This window comes from Pristiophorus japonicus, chromosome 33 (genome assembly GCF_044704955.1).
Source record: "Pristiophorus japonicus isolate sPriJap1 chromosome 33, sPriJap1.hap1, whole genome shotgun sequence".
In the NCBI taxonomy this organism is placed as follows: Eukaryota; Metazoa; Chordata; class Chondrichthyes; family Pristiophoridae; genus Pristiophorus; species Pristiophorus japonicus.
In genome coordinates, this window is record NC_092009.1 from 5,789,293 (window position 1) to 5,803,915 (window position 14,623).

The window sequence follows — 14,623 nt, forward strand, 5'->3', positions numbered from 1 at the left end:
TCATTCCATGATAACCCTGGTGACTATCCAGGAGTATCGCATTCAGCCGTTCGCCCTCTCTTTCCTGATCCATATTGTGTTATTGTCGAGTAGTTCTTTACTTTGTTGGATCATAACTCGGGAGCCCTTGACCACAAGAGGATTTGCTAACCTTGCCATCATAAATTTACAACAAAGGTTAAGGCAACCAACAATTAGATAGGATCTCCAAGATCCATCTGATCGCCTATCAAATCAGCTAGATCCTTCTGCTGGTGTGGATAACTGCTTCACCTCCCTTCTTATGTGATCAGCGAGATTGGTTATGTTTTCTGAGCTATCAGGAATGTAAGTGCAACATTCAGACCCTATAAAGGCACGCGTTCCCCTTTCTCAGCTAACTGGTAATCGAGGGCCATTCGGTTTTGTAATGCTACGGTCCTTATTGCTACCATTTCAGCTGTGATGCCCTCCAGAGCTTCAGCAGTATTGTATTGGCCTCCCTTCTCTCGTGATAGTTTGGCTCTGAATCCATCTGACAGTCTCAGTTAGGGTTAGTGGAATGGGGCGCAAAAGGAATTCCCCCTTTGGAATGTATAAGGAATGTGAACACACCCAGCATCTAGAAAAGTTCCCATTTTGCGCATAAACATAAGACATGTACAAAAAGGTGTTTACATGGAGCTCACGTCTCTGTTTCCCCTCCCATGTGTCGAGACTGTCATATATCAACTTATTATACAGACTGTGGCATACAGACAGTTTCATCTTATGGCTCAGATTTCAGATGAATAGTCCAATTATTTTGCTGATTAAAAGAGTTCAGTTCTCCCGTCTCTCTTCTTCGGTCACCGGCGGTGTAGCTGGCTGTCTATCACTACGGGTAAAAGTTCAAACTGGCCCACGTTCTAATTAGGATGCCAACGGCCTTGTTCAGCTATGGAGAAGAGGAGGTCTGGAACAGAAACATAATTGGAATAACCATTAAAACAGGTTCGGTAGAGGGTGGTGAGCTTGCAGTGGTGCAGGAGATCCCAGGCACCCCTCCCCTCAACCTTGGCTGCAGTGGCTGTAGTGAGTAACACCTGAAAAGGCCCCTCCCATTGTGGCTTTAGTCCCTTCCGAATCCATTCGGGTAAAAGTGGGAAGTCGAGGTGAGCCTCTCGAACCTGGTTGTGAGCTAGTCGCAGAGCCTGAGTCAGAGAAGGAACATAGGTGGTCATCAGTCGAGCTGAGATACCATATCTAGGAACAGTTTCCCTCATTAACACCTTAACAACAGTTTGAACCTTATGGTCCAGGGTAGGGTAGGCTTCAATCCATCTGCTAAACACATCTCCTATTACTAACACATATTTGTAACACTGAACTTTTTGCAACTCAATGTAGTCCAACTGAAATATCTCAAAGGGACCAACGGGTGGGGGCGCTTTACCCCAATCACAGGGGATTCCCTTCCCTGGATCATGTTGCTGGCAAACCAGGCAATGACGACTGATGTTCTGGGCGAGCGCCTGGAGTCTAGGGTGCCACCAGTAGCCAAAAGTGTATCACTCGTGGTTCTTGCTCCACAATGAGATCAATGGGAGTATAACCCACTTGGGAGGGGTCCTCTGCCCACACATGAGGATCCACATAGTCAGGTATGTCAGAGCAAGTATGATGCTGCAGAGTCGTTAAGACCTTCTCGGGGTCCCCGTGGAATTGGACTGTTCGGCCATGTTTTACAATTTGCATATCCCGGCTGGTAGGGTCAGAATTGAGGAGAATCCTCTCCTGCCCTGACGGCATTATCTCCTGATTGTCTTCCGTATATTTCAATAAATCTTTCCATGAATTCATCGGCAGTTTCTTCTCGTTTGGGTTTAGTTTCTAATACTGTGGCCATACTGATGGGCTTCTGAAGGTTCGTGGTGAGAGCATTAAAGATAGCGTTTAGGGGATCCTGGACATCGTTAGGGTGAGCAACCACCAATGCACCATGAGTAGCACACCCTCGGTGAGTTAGAAATCGGGCATGCTCAGTTGGGCTCAGGGTTTGCTTTACCAGGGCCCACAGGTCCCTTGATTCTGCATTATATCCATGCATGTCGAGGTCACTCCGTGAAATCGGAGGACAGGGTTAAGTTGGGTTTCTGGATTTCTTTCAGCTTATTTATCTTAGCCTTTTAACTCTTCAATTTGTTTTGTTTTAGCATCTATTTCTTTATTGTATCAGGCAAGTATTATTACATAAGCTAGTTCTGTTTTTATTTTTATTCTGACTATCGCACCATTCCTCTGTTCGGTGAGTTTTTTTCTATTAAGAAATCCAAATTGATAATGTTCAGTATGAAACGGCTCTCAATGGAAAGGGTTAACTCCTTTACAGGTTTGTAAGAAGACCTGATGTCATTACGTGACTTCACGTAACCATCTGAAAAAAAAATCTTTTCATCAGGAAAGGCAGCATTTGATTAAACTCCAATATTTTTTAACTTCTTATTCAAGTACTTGCCAAAGATATATTTTTTTAATTGATTTAAAACGAGACCACACATTTGTTTACTGAAATTCAATTTCGTCATCAGCCTCGGTCAATGCAAAGCCAACCATTTTAACTAGTAGTCTATCGATACCTTTCTCAGAGGTCCCAGTGGAACTCGGAGTACGTTTCTCGTTCGTGCACTCTTTCTTTAAGACGTCTACGGTTTTTAATATTTCCTCCTTCTGTCAATGAAAGCTATAATTTAATGGAGTTTTTCTGCCAACTGGACAGGAGTGATTTTTTTTTAGACTGCAGTGGAATTTTTCTCATAATTTAAAATCTCAGAACATTTTTTTTTCTTTCAGCACCTATTTAGTCGGTTCCTTTTTTTTTGTCTTTTTCATAACTAGAGAGAAGTCTGGCACGTAGGCTGTGGACTGCTTTTCGTTATCTCAATTGTTCCAGCCTCAAGGTCGTGTTATTTATCATCATATTTTTTTTTAATCCTTTTGAATACATCTCAATTGTTTTGCTGTGCCTTCTCTGAATGTTTTCTTTCGACAAGTAAGTGAACATGTCAAATCCTTTTTTAGCCACCGGGACCATGTATTTTTTTCTTTTTTTTTTCTCAACAAACCTATCCTTTGTGCATTTCCTGGCTCCGTAACTTCTCATCCGAATATACGTAATTCAATAAGGTTCACACTCTTAAACTTCCCACATATAGGACAACACTACGAAAGGTTAAAAATAACTTTCATTATGTTTGAAAAAGTAGGTGGAGCTGAAACAAACCACAACTCCCCGGCTTTTTTTTTTACAGTAAAAATCACACAAGCATTTCTCATTTAAACAGACGTTCACAAGAGTCTCTTTTCTTTCCTATTAATATTTGGCTCAGGATTGATCATCTATCCATATCTAGCTTTAACTATCCCTACTTTCCGTGTCGCCGCACGGATCTACTCTTTCCAATTCGCCACTTGGTTTGCTTCACCACGCAAGACTTACCTATTCTAACCTATCTTTCCAAGTCGTCGCTTGGTTTGCGTCACCGCCAATACTTACCTACTCTAACCTATCTTTTCAAGTCGCCGCTTGGTTTGCATCAACGCGCAATACTTTCCTATTCTAACTTATCTTTCCAAGTCGCTGCTTGGTTTGCGTCACCGCGCAATTTCCCTATATCTATCCCTATTCAAAGTTTGAAAGGTATTCACCAGATTGTCCTGGATCTCGTTTAGACACTACCTGAGGACCAGCGAGTTGGCTAAACTTTCCTCAGACTTTTGAAACCGGGGGAAATTGGAGCAGTATTGAAATCATACTCACTCCAGTGGCCACTTTCCCATCGTCTCGTCCAAGGCAAGTCTGGCTCTTAATTTGCAAGTTTTCGGCAGTCGTCCGTTGAGATCCCACTTCTGACACCAAATGTAAATGCAGATTATTTTCTCTCAATCTGGTTCAGCAAAATTACTGAAACGAATACCGTTTGTGCTTTAAACAAAGCAAGCTTTTATTTAAAAAGCAAATCCCGATCGGGGACTTTTTCAGACAGATGAAATGCAACTCTGATAGATCGCACCCACTTCCTATGGACAAAGTGACGTTACATTGTAAAGGGAAGACGGTTATACATTTTCGGCAAAAGATAACAAGATAGGACGAGAGTGATATACTAGTTCAGCCTATCCTTTTTGATCCCTCTTTCCCTTTGTCCACTCATAAGCCGACCTAAGTATGGTTTGATTTTAAACAAAGACCTTCTGTCAATGTTTCAGGTTAATAACATGATTTAATAAGACCTTGAGGTTTTTTCTGCAAGCTGTGGGTTTTGTTTCAATATGTGTTAGTGTTGTAAAATTTTGCAGTCTCGAGTCTGAGATGTCATGGCTATTCCGCCATGAATTCTTTGTTAGCTTATACTGTCCCTATACAATTCCCACGTTCTCAACTTCAATGTCTCTATACATTTTTAAACATTCACATTATCAAATCAAAGACCAATACGTGTAAGGTGGCCAAGGTTAGTGGGAAACTAGAGGATTGGGAAAAATTTAAGCAACAGCAAAGAATGACTAAAAAAGCAATAAAGGAAGGGAAGATAGATTACGAAGGTAAACTTGCGCAAAACATAAAAACAGATAGTAAAAGCTTTTGCAGATATATAAAACGGAAAAGAATGACTAAAGTAAATGTTGGTCCCTTAGAAGATGAAAAGGGGGATTTAATAATGGGAAATGTGGAAATGTCTGAGACCTTAAACAATTATTTTGCTTCCGTCTTCACTGTGGAAGACACAAAAACAATGCCAACATTTGCAGGCCACAGAAATGTGGGAAGGGAGGACCTTGAGACAATCACTATCACTAGGGGGGTAGTGCTGGACAGGCTAATGGGACTGAAGGTAGACAAGTCCCCTGTTCCTGATGAAATACATCCCAGGGTATTAAAAGAGATGGCGGAAGTTATAGCAGATGCATTCGTTATAATCTACCAAAATTATCTGGACTCTGGGGAGGTACCAGCGGATTGGAAAACAGCTAATGTAACGCCTAAGTTTAGAAAAGGGGGCAGGCAAAAGGCAGGTAAATATAGGCCGGTTAGTTTAACATCTGTAGTGGGGAAATTGCTTGAAACTATCATTAAGGAAAAAATAGCGGGACATCTAGATAGGAATAGTGCAACCAAGCAGACGCAGCATGGAGTCATGAAGGCGAAATCATGTTTAACTACCTTACTGGAATTCTTTGAGGATATAACGAGCATGGTGGATTAAGGTGTACCGATGGATGTGGTGTATTTAGATTTCCGAAAAGCATTCGATAAGGAGCCACAGAAAAGGTTACTGCAGAAGAAAAAGGTATGCGGAGTCAGTGGAAATGTATTCGCATGGATAGAGAATTGGCTGGCTAACAGAAAGCAGAGAGTCGGGATAAATGGGTGCTTTTCCGGTTGGAAATCAGTGGTTAGTCATGTGGCACTGGGATCAGTGCTGGGATCACAACTGTTTACAATATACATAGATGAACTATAAGAGGGGACAGAGTGTAATGCAACAAAATTTGCAGATGACACAAAGATTAGTGGGAAAGCGGGTTGTGTAGAATACTCAGAGAGGCTACAAGGAGATTTCGATAGGTTAAGCGAATGGGCTAAGTTTTGGCAGATGGAATACAATGTCGGAAAGTGTGAGATCATCCACCTTGGGAAAAAAAACAGTAAAAGGGAATATTATTTGAATGGGGAGAAATTACATCATGCTGTGGTGCGGAGGGACCTGGGGGTCCTTGTGCATGAATCCCAAAAGGTTAGTTTGCAGGTGCAGCAGGTAATAAGGAAGGCGAATGGAATGTTGGCCTTCATTGTGAGAGGGATGGAGTGCATAAGCAGGGAGGTCTTGCTGCAACTGTATAAATTATGGCTAAGGCCGCACCTGGAGTTCTGCGTGCAGTTTTGGTCACCTTAATTAAGGAAGGATGTACTAGTTTTTGAAGGGGTACAGAGACGATTCACTCGGCTGATTCCAGAAATGAGGGGGTTACCTTATGATGATAGATTGAGTAGACTGGGTCTTTACTCGTTGGAGTTCAGAAGGATGAGAGGTGGTCTTATAGAAACATTTAAAATCATGAAAGGGATAGACAAGATAGAGGCAGAGAGGTTGTCTCCATTGGTAGGGGAGACTAGAACTACGGGGCACAGCCTCAAAAAACAGGGGAGCCAATTTAAAAGAGAGTTGAGAAGGAATTTCTTCTCCCAGAGGGTTGTGAATCTGTGGAATTATCTGCCCAGGGGAGCAGATGAGGCAAAGCTCATTGAATGTTTTCAAGACAAAGATAGATAGATTTTTAACCAATAAGGGAATTAAGGGTTACGGGAGAGGGCGGCTCAGTGGAGATGAGACAACGACCAGATCAACCATGATCTTATTTAATGGCGGAGCAGGCTCGAGGGGCTAGATGGCCTACTCCTGTTCCTAATTCTTATATTCTTATGTTCTTATGTCTCAGTGTTGACAGGGGTCCCCAGGGGTGTTTCAGTATTTACAGGAACCCCCGCTAGCCTGTCAGTCTTTACAGGGGGTCCCTGGGAGTTGTCAATATTTATTGAGAGTTCCCGCGAGTGTGTCAGCATGTACGGGGGTTTCTGTATTTACAGGAAGCCCACGGGAGTGTGTCAGTGTTTACAGGGAGTCACCGGGAGTGAGTCAGTATTTACAGCGGTCCCCGGTAGTGACTCTGTATTTATAAGGAGTCCCTGTGACTGTGTCAGTATTTGCAGGGGTTTCCGGGAGTGTGGCAGTATTTATAGCGGATCCGCGAGGAATATGTCAGTGTGTACAGGGCTGTCCTCAGGAGTATGTCTATATTTACAGGGGATACCCAGGGAATGTGTCAGTGTCAACAGGGGTTGCCCCAGAAAATGTGTCAGTATCTACAGGGGTTGTCCTAAGGAGTATGTCTGTAGTTACAGGGTCTCCCCGGGTGTGTGTCAGTATTTAGAGGGCGTCCCTGGGTGTGTGTCGATTTTTACAGCGAGTCCCCGGAGAGTGTGTCGGTATTCATTGAGGGTTACCATGAGTGAGTCAGTAATTAACAGGGGATATCCCGGAGTGTCTGAATGTTGACAGGGGGTCCCCAGAGGTGTGTGAGTATTTACAGGGACCCCCGCAGGTGTGTCGGTGTTTACAGCGGGTCGCTGGGTGTGTGTCAATATTTATCGGGTGTCCCTGGGAATGTGTCAGTTTTTACAGGGGTCCCCGGGAGTATGTCAGCATGTACGCGGGTGTCTGTATTTACAGGGGATCCCCGGGAGTTTGTCTGTATTTACAGGGGGTCCCCGGGAGTGTGTCGGTTTTTACTGTTAGTTCCCGGGAGTATGTCAGTGTTTACAGGGGTTCCACGGGTGTGTGTCAGTGTTTATAGGGGGTTCTCAGGAGTGTGTCAGTATTTACAAGTAGTCCCTGTGAGTGTGTCAGTATTTACCTGGGTCCCCGGAAGTGTGGCACTATGTTCGATCGCCGGGGAATATGTCAGTGTGTACAAGGGGTGTTGCCAGGAGTGTGTCAGTATTTACAAGGGATCCCCAGGAGTTTGTCTATATTTACAGGGGGTCTCCAGAGGTGTGTCGGTGTTTACAGCGGGGCCCGGGAGAGTGTTGATATTCATAGAATGTTGCAGTGAGTGAGTCAGTACTTAGCAGGGGTTCCCCAGGACTTTCTCAATCCTGACAGGGAGTCACCAGGGGTGTTTCAGTATTTACCGGGAGTTTATCTGTATTTACAGGGGTTCCCGGGAGTGTCTCAGTATTCACAAGGGGTCCTGGTGACTGTATCAGCATTTACGGGAGTCCCCGGGAGTGTTCCAGTATTTATACAGGATCCCCGGGGATTATGTCTGTATGTACAGAAGCTGCCCCCAGGAGTGTGTCTGTATTTACAGGGGATCCACAAGGAATGTGTCAGTGTCTACAGGAGTTTTCCCAGGGAGTGTGTCAGTATTTACAGGGGGTCATCGGGATTGTGTCGGTCTTTACTGGGAGTTTCCGGGAGTCTGTCAGTGTTTACAGGGGCTCCTCGGGAGTGTGTCAGTACTTACAGTGGATTCCCGGGTGTGTGTCAGTGTTTACAACGGGTATCCAGGAGTGTGTAAGTAATAACAGGGTGTCGACAGGAGTGTGCCTGTATTTACAAGGTCCCCCGATAGTGTGTCAGTATTTACAAGTAGCTGCCAGATTTGTGTCAGTATTTACAGGTGATCCCCAGGAGTGTGTCTATACATATAGGGGGTCGTCGGGAGTGTGTCAGTGTTTACAGGGGGTCCCCAGGTGTGTGTCCGTATTTACAAGGACCCCTGATGGTGCGTCTGTATTTACAGGGGTCCCCAATAGTGTGTCAGTGTTTACAGGGGGTCCCTGGGGGTTTGTCGGTGTTTAAAAGGGGTCCCGGAGAGTGTGTCAGTATTTACAAGGGTCCCTGAAACAGTATCGATATTTACATGGGGTCCCTGCGAGTGTGTCAGTTTTTACAGGGTGTTCCGGGGAGTGTGCAAGTAGCACAGGGAGTCCCCAGGAGTGTGTCAGTATTTCCAGGGAATTCCCGTGGAGTGTGTCAGTATTTACATGGAGTCCCCGAGGAGTGTGTCGGTATTTACTTACTTGGTGACTGAGGTGAACTCGCCCCAGATGTTGGGGGAACCCTCTGCTGGCTGTGAGCCCGGGCTGGGCCCAATGACACGGGAGTGACATCTAGCCTGACATCTATAAAAGATCGGACAGAGACTGGTGTCACAGAGGAGTCAGCAATAAATGTCTTCTTTTAACTAACCCTCGGTGTTCTCCAATAATGTCCCAAGATCTTCTCCTTTTCGAGGCAATGACACCCACACTATGATGTAAGATTTTGCTGACAAGCTATTCGCCTGTGAAGGGCTTCACAACCAACCCTAAACATTGCCTCTCCCATGCACAGGCTCTAGGCACACACTCCATACACGCTTACCCGCTTCACAAGGGTCACAGAATCGTGGAAATTTACGACACAGAAGGAATTCATTTCGGCCCATCGTGTCCACGCCAGCAGACAAAGCGCTATCCAGCTAAATCACATGTTTCAGCCCTTGGTCCGTAGCCCCGTAGGTTACAGAACTTCAGGTGCACATCCAAACACTTTTTAAATGTGGTGAGGATTTCTGCCTCTACCACCCTTTTAGGCAGTGAGTTCCAGACCCCCACAACTCTCAAATTACCCCTCATATCCCCTTACCAATTACTTTAAATCTATGCCGAATGTTATTGACCCTCTCCTGAGGGAAATAGGTCCGTCCTATTCACTCTATCTAAGCCCCTCTTAATTTTATACATCTCACAAAAGTCTCCCCTCAGCCTCCTCTGTTCCAAAGAAAACAAACCCAGCCTATCCAGTCTTTCTTCATAGCTATAATTCTGCAATCCAGGGCAACATCCTCATAAATCTCCTATGTACCCTCTCCAGTGCAAGCACACCTTCCCTGTAATGTGGTGACCAGAACTGATCGCAGTATTCTAGTTGTGGCCCAGCAAGTGTTTTATACATTTAAGCATAACCTCCCTGCTGTTGAATTCTTGAGCCGTTGGATAGCGAGTAGGAGCAGCGTACTCGGCTGATTTGCACATCCCACCCCCGGGACATCAAGCTCCAATCATGTCCCTATTCCTGCACACCGGCCGAGATCAGGTTAACTCAGATGGGGCCAGGGATGGAGACTGGGCCTTCCCTGCGAGCGCTGTGTGGACAGGTCCCACGTGTATCCCCTCCTCCCCCTCCACTTGTTGGGCTGGGGGCGGGTGGGTTGGGGTCAGGGTGACCCGAACGGGCAAACCGTTTGACAAGGAGTTTGGGGTGGTGACATTCCTACCGGGCGGAGGCAGGCGTGGGACGGGACCTCGGTCATTCCTGTAGCCTACGGCGTCGATCTGTCGCACTTTTTAATGTTCTGAAATGCTAGCATAGAAAGATCCCGCAATCAGAGCGCGTACTCAGCTCCATTTACCCGCCCTCCTGTAACATTTCACAGAAACAGGCCATTCGGCTCAACCGGTCTATGCTAATTGCAGCCTTCTCCCCTTAACCAAGAACAGACCAGGGATGAATCTGTGAGGCCTCCCCAGGTCGGTCAGCTCCATGCAATACGGGGCTGAAGAGGGGGGGAACTGCCTCTCTAACCCCTCCCACTCTATCTCCCTCCTCCTCTATATCACTCCCGCTGCAACCCCACCCCCTCTCCCTGTAACCTCGCCTCGTCTATCCTCCCCTGTAATCACTCCCACTGTAACCCCTCCCCTTCTACCCCGCCCCGTGTAACCGTGGCCCTCTATCTCGCTCCCGCTGTCAGCACTTCTCCTCTATCCCTCTCCCCATAAACCCGTCCCCTCTATCACCCTCCCCTTTAACCCCTTCTCCTCTATCCCCGTACATCCCTCTCCCCATGAACCCTTCCCCTCTATCCCCCTCCCCGTAACCTCTTCCCCTCTACCCCCTCCCCCTGTAACCCCTTCCCCTCTATCCCCTCCCCCTGTAACCCCTTCCCCTCTATCCCCTCCCCCCGTAAACCCTTCCCCTCTATCGCCCTCCCCCTAACCCCTTCCCCTCTATCCCCCTCCCCGTAAACCCGTCCCCTCTATCCCCCTCCCCTGTAAACCCTTCCCCTCTATCCCCCACCCCCTAACCCTTTCCCCTCTATCCCCCTTCCCCTGTAACCGCTCCCCCTCTATCCCCTCCGCCTGTAAGCCCTCAACCTCTGTTACCGCTTCCGCTGTAACCCCGCCTCCTCTATCACCCTCCCACTGCAATCGCTCCCCCTGTAATTATTCCCCCTCTATCCCCCTTACCCTGTAACCCCTCCCCTTCCCCTGTAACCACTCCTCCTCTATTATCTTACTGTAACCTCTTCCCCTCTATCCCTCCACCCACCCCTGACAAATCTTTTAGAATTTTTTGAGGATGTAACTAGTGGAGTGGACAAGGGGGAGCCAGTGGATGTGGTGTATTTGGACTTTCAAAGGGATTTTGAGAAGGTGCCACTTGAGAGATTAATGTGCAAAATTAAAGCACATGGTATTGGGGGTAATGTACTGACGTGGATAGAGAACTTGTTGGCAAACAGGAAGCAAAGAGTAGGAATAAACGGGTCCTTTTCAGAATGGCAGGCAGTGACTGGTGGCGTACCGCAAGGTTCAGCGCTGGGACCCCAGCTATTTACAATATACATTAATGATTTAAACAAAGGAATTCAATGTAATATTTCCAAGTTTGTAGATGACAATACGCTGGGTGGCAGTGTGAGCTATGAAGCGGATGCTATGAGGCTGCAGGGTGAGTTGGACAGGTTAGGTGAGTGGGAAAATGCCTGGCAGATGCAGTATAATGTCGATAAATGTGAGGTTATCCCCTTTGGTGGTAAAAACAGGAAGGCAGATTATCTGACAGATTCAGAAAAGGGGAGGTGCAACGAGACCTGGGTGTCATGGTACATCAGTCATTGAAGTTTGGCATGCAGGTACAGCAGGCAGTGAAGAAAGCAAATTGCAAGTTGGCCTTCATAGCGAATGGATTTCAGTATAGGAGCAGTGAGGTCTTAATGCAGTTGTGCAGGACCTTGGTGAGGCCTCACCTGAAATATTGTGTGCAGTTTTGGTCTCCTAATCTGAGGAAGGACGTGATTGCTATTGAGGGAGTGCAGCGAAGGTTCACCAGACTGATTCCCGGGATGGCAGGACTGACAAATGAGGAGAGACTGGATCGATTGGGCCTTTATACACTGGAGTTTAGAAGGATGAGGGGATCTCATAGAAACATATAAAATTCTGAGGGGATTGGACAGGTTATATGCACGAAGAATGTGCCCAATTTTGGGGGAAGTCCAGAACCAGGGGACACAGTCTAAGGATAAGGGGTCGGCCATTTAGGACTGAGATGAGGAGAAACTTCTTCACTCATAGGTGTTAACCTGTGGAATTTCCTGCCGCAGAGTGTTGTTGAGGCCAGTTCATTGTATATATTCAAGGGGGAGTTAGATATGGCCCTTGCGGCTAAAGGGTTCAAGGGGTATGGAGGGAAAGCAGGAAAGGGATACTGAGGTGAATGATCAGCCATGATCTTATTGAATGGCGGTGCAGGTTCGAAGGGCCGAATGGCCTATTCCTGCACCTATTGTCGAGGTTACTGCTGTGAGGTGATGATCCGCCTGTTGCCCAGGTTACTGTGTCTCGCGGGCACTGGGACCCTGAAGTCCCGCCCATTCATTGTACCTGGCCAAGGCGGCGGCGCATGCGCCGTGACCCCGCCCTGCCGAAGATGGCGGCCAGAGACCCCGCTGAACCGGGTGTGTCACCGCGGAGCAACCACGGGGTCTGCGGGCTATTATTCTGCGCCTGAGACCAACACCGGGTATTTATGATGCTCGCCGGCCCACCCGTGGGTCCATCTCCTCCCCCGCGGCCACCATCTCCGAGCGCCTACCCGAAGCGTCTGTTCCACCAACATCCGGCTACTCTGGCCACGCATGCTCAGTGATGGAGATCCGGGCTCATCCCCGCCCACTGGGGGACCGCAAGCCCCGCCCCTCTCACACTCCGATTGATTGGAGGACCAACCGTCCTCCAGTCCCGCCCCCCCAGGTCTTCCTATTGGTCCGGAGCTGCCGTCAATCTCCCCGGCATTGTGAGCTGAGCATGCGCAGAGTGAGCAGTGGAGACACACGCATGCTGAGCCGAGCTCAGGCCGGAGCCGGATTCTGCACCGCGTGAGAATCAGCGGGGCACAGATAAGCCATCGATCGGTAACTGGGCGGGGAGGCTTCATAAGCATTTGGTGTAGGCCGCAAGCCCCGAGTAATTACCCGAAACTCCCGCGTTGGCAGCGACGGGCTTTTTCTCCCGGTAACAGGCCCAGATTAACCGCCATCTTTGTGCAGGAAGGTGGGAAGGTTCAAATTGCGGCCTGCTCGCTTCATGGCATAACAGCGCATGCGCAGCCATCTTGGTACAGAGTGGGCGGGGCTACAGTCTGTTCCCAACCGGGTCCCAGTGTCCGGGAGTGAAATCATCGCCTCATTTGTTTTATCCCCACTCTCCACCCATCGTATTTCTCACCTTCTCTCCTGAAGGTGTTGGTAAGTGCCCAGCTTACGGTTTACATCCCACACAATTCTAACAGAAGAGCCAGCCGCAGAGCTGGGCCCCGTTCAACAGTCCTAGGGTTAAAATCTGCACGTATATTCCCAGGGTTAGAATCCCCATGTACTGTCCCAGGGTTAGAATCCCCATGTACAGTCCCAGGGATACAATCCCCATGTACAGTCCCAGGGATACAATCCCCATGTACAGTCCCAGGGATAGAAACTCCATATACAGTCCCAGTGTTAGAATCCCCGTGTACAGTCTCGGGGATATAATCCCCATGTACAGTCCCAGGGATAGAATCACCATGTACAGTCCCAGGTTTAGAATCCCCATGTATAGTCCCAGGGATAGAAACCCCATGTACAGTCCCAGGGTTGGAATACCCATGTACAGTCCCAGGGATAGAATCCCCATGTATAGTCCCAGAGTTAGAATCCCCATGTACAGTCCCAGGGATAGAATCCCCATGTACAGTCCCAGGATTAGAATCCCCATGTACAGTCCCAGGTTTGGAATCCAGTGCACGTAAGTGGAATTTCAGGCTCGGTGTTACAAGTTTCATCGGTTAAAGGCTGGAGAGATGAATAATTCACTGACATGCCCTTTTAAATTTATGTGGTCAAGTATTCAAATTCCCGGTAACTCTAATCCTGGATTTGAAGGAGAGGAGAGCTGTGTTTAAATCAAATAATCTCTTTGGAGATTCTCTGAGAGAAGGATCTGGTCAGCTTGAAACTGAAAGTTACAAATTTACAATTGGTAGTTTTTGACCAATATCGACTCCCACAGGGAGGAATAATTCTGTAATAAGGAAGGAACCGGCCAAGATTTGAAATGTTTTAACAAAGGATTCGAGGGACTCTTGCATTTTGGATCTTTATTTTGTCCACTCGAGGAGTTAGATAACAGACTTTCTCCTTTGAATTTAGAGCTGTAACATTAGGCCATGATCTGTTTACTTGTTCATCTTCTGTTCAATACATTTGCTGAGTAAATTGAAAACCAGATTTGCAGGCGTGATGCTCTATTCGCACATTGAAGGTGAGAGAGATGCTGTGGGGCACACGTTAAGTTCAGTCGCTAAAAGCAATTAACAGAGTGGGTTAAATGATCCCGGGCGTGTGAACAAACGAGAATTGTCTGTTGTGAATTTTTATCCTGTACTTACAGTGATGACTTTTGTAAACTCCGTTTGCAGGGTATTAGAAGGGGAGGATTTGCAGACGGGAAACTCAAACCAAACATCACATCAAGATCTGACAGAGTCACTCGAGTCATCAGGATCTGAATATCATCGGATCTGGAAAGTGGAAGGAGAAATGTTTGTTTGTTCTGTCTGTGGGAAATGATTTCAAACATCAGTGTGACTGGAAAAGCACCGAGACACACACACCCGATTAAGAGTGTTCCAGTGCACTGACTGTGGAAAGAGCTTTAACCAGTTACACAGCCTGAAAAAACATTGCACAGCGGAGAGATACCGTACATCTGTTCTGGTGTGGATGAGGCTTCAAC

At 47.1% G+C, this 14,623-nt stretch overlaps 1 long non-coding RNA gene across 2 annotated transcripts; it reads right to left on the reverse strand.

Moving 5' to 3' along the window:
* Positions 1-567: 567 nt before the first annotated feature.
* On the reverse strand, positions 568-14,403 carry LOC139240668 (uncharacterized). Of its 2 annotated transcripts, none has more exons than XR_011588739.1 (3): positions 14,277-14,403; positions 8,606-8,707; positions 568-934 (listed from the first exon to the last, which is right to left on the reverse strand). It is a non-coding gene; the product is annotated as an uncharacterized lncRNA (long non-coding RNA). The 2 variants fall into 2 exon arrangements; XR_011588738.1 differs by lacking the exon at positions 14,277-14,403 and adding an exon at positions 12,447-12,476.
* Between the last annotated feature and the right edge of the window lie 220 nt (positions 14,404-14,623).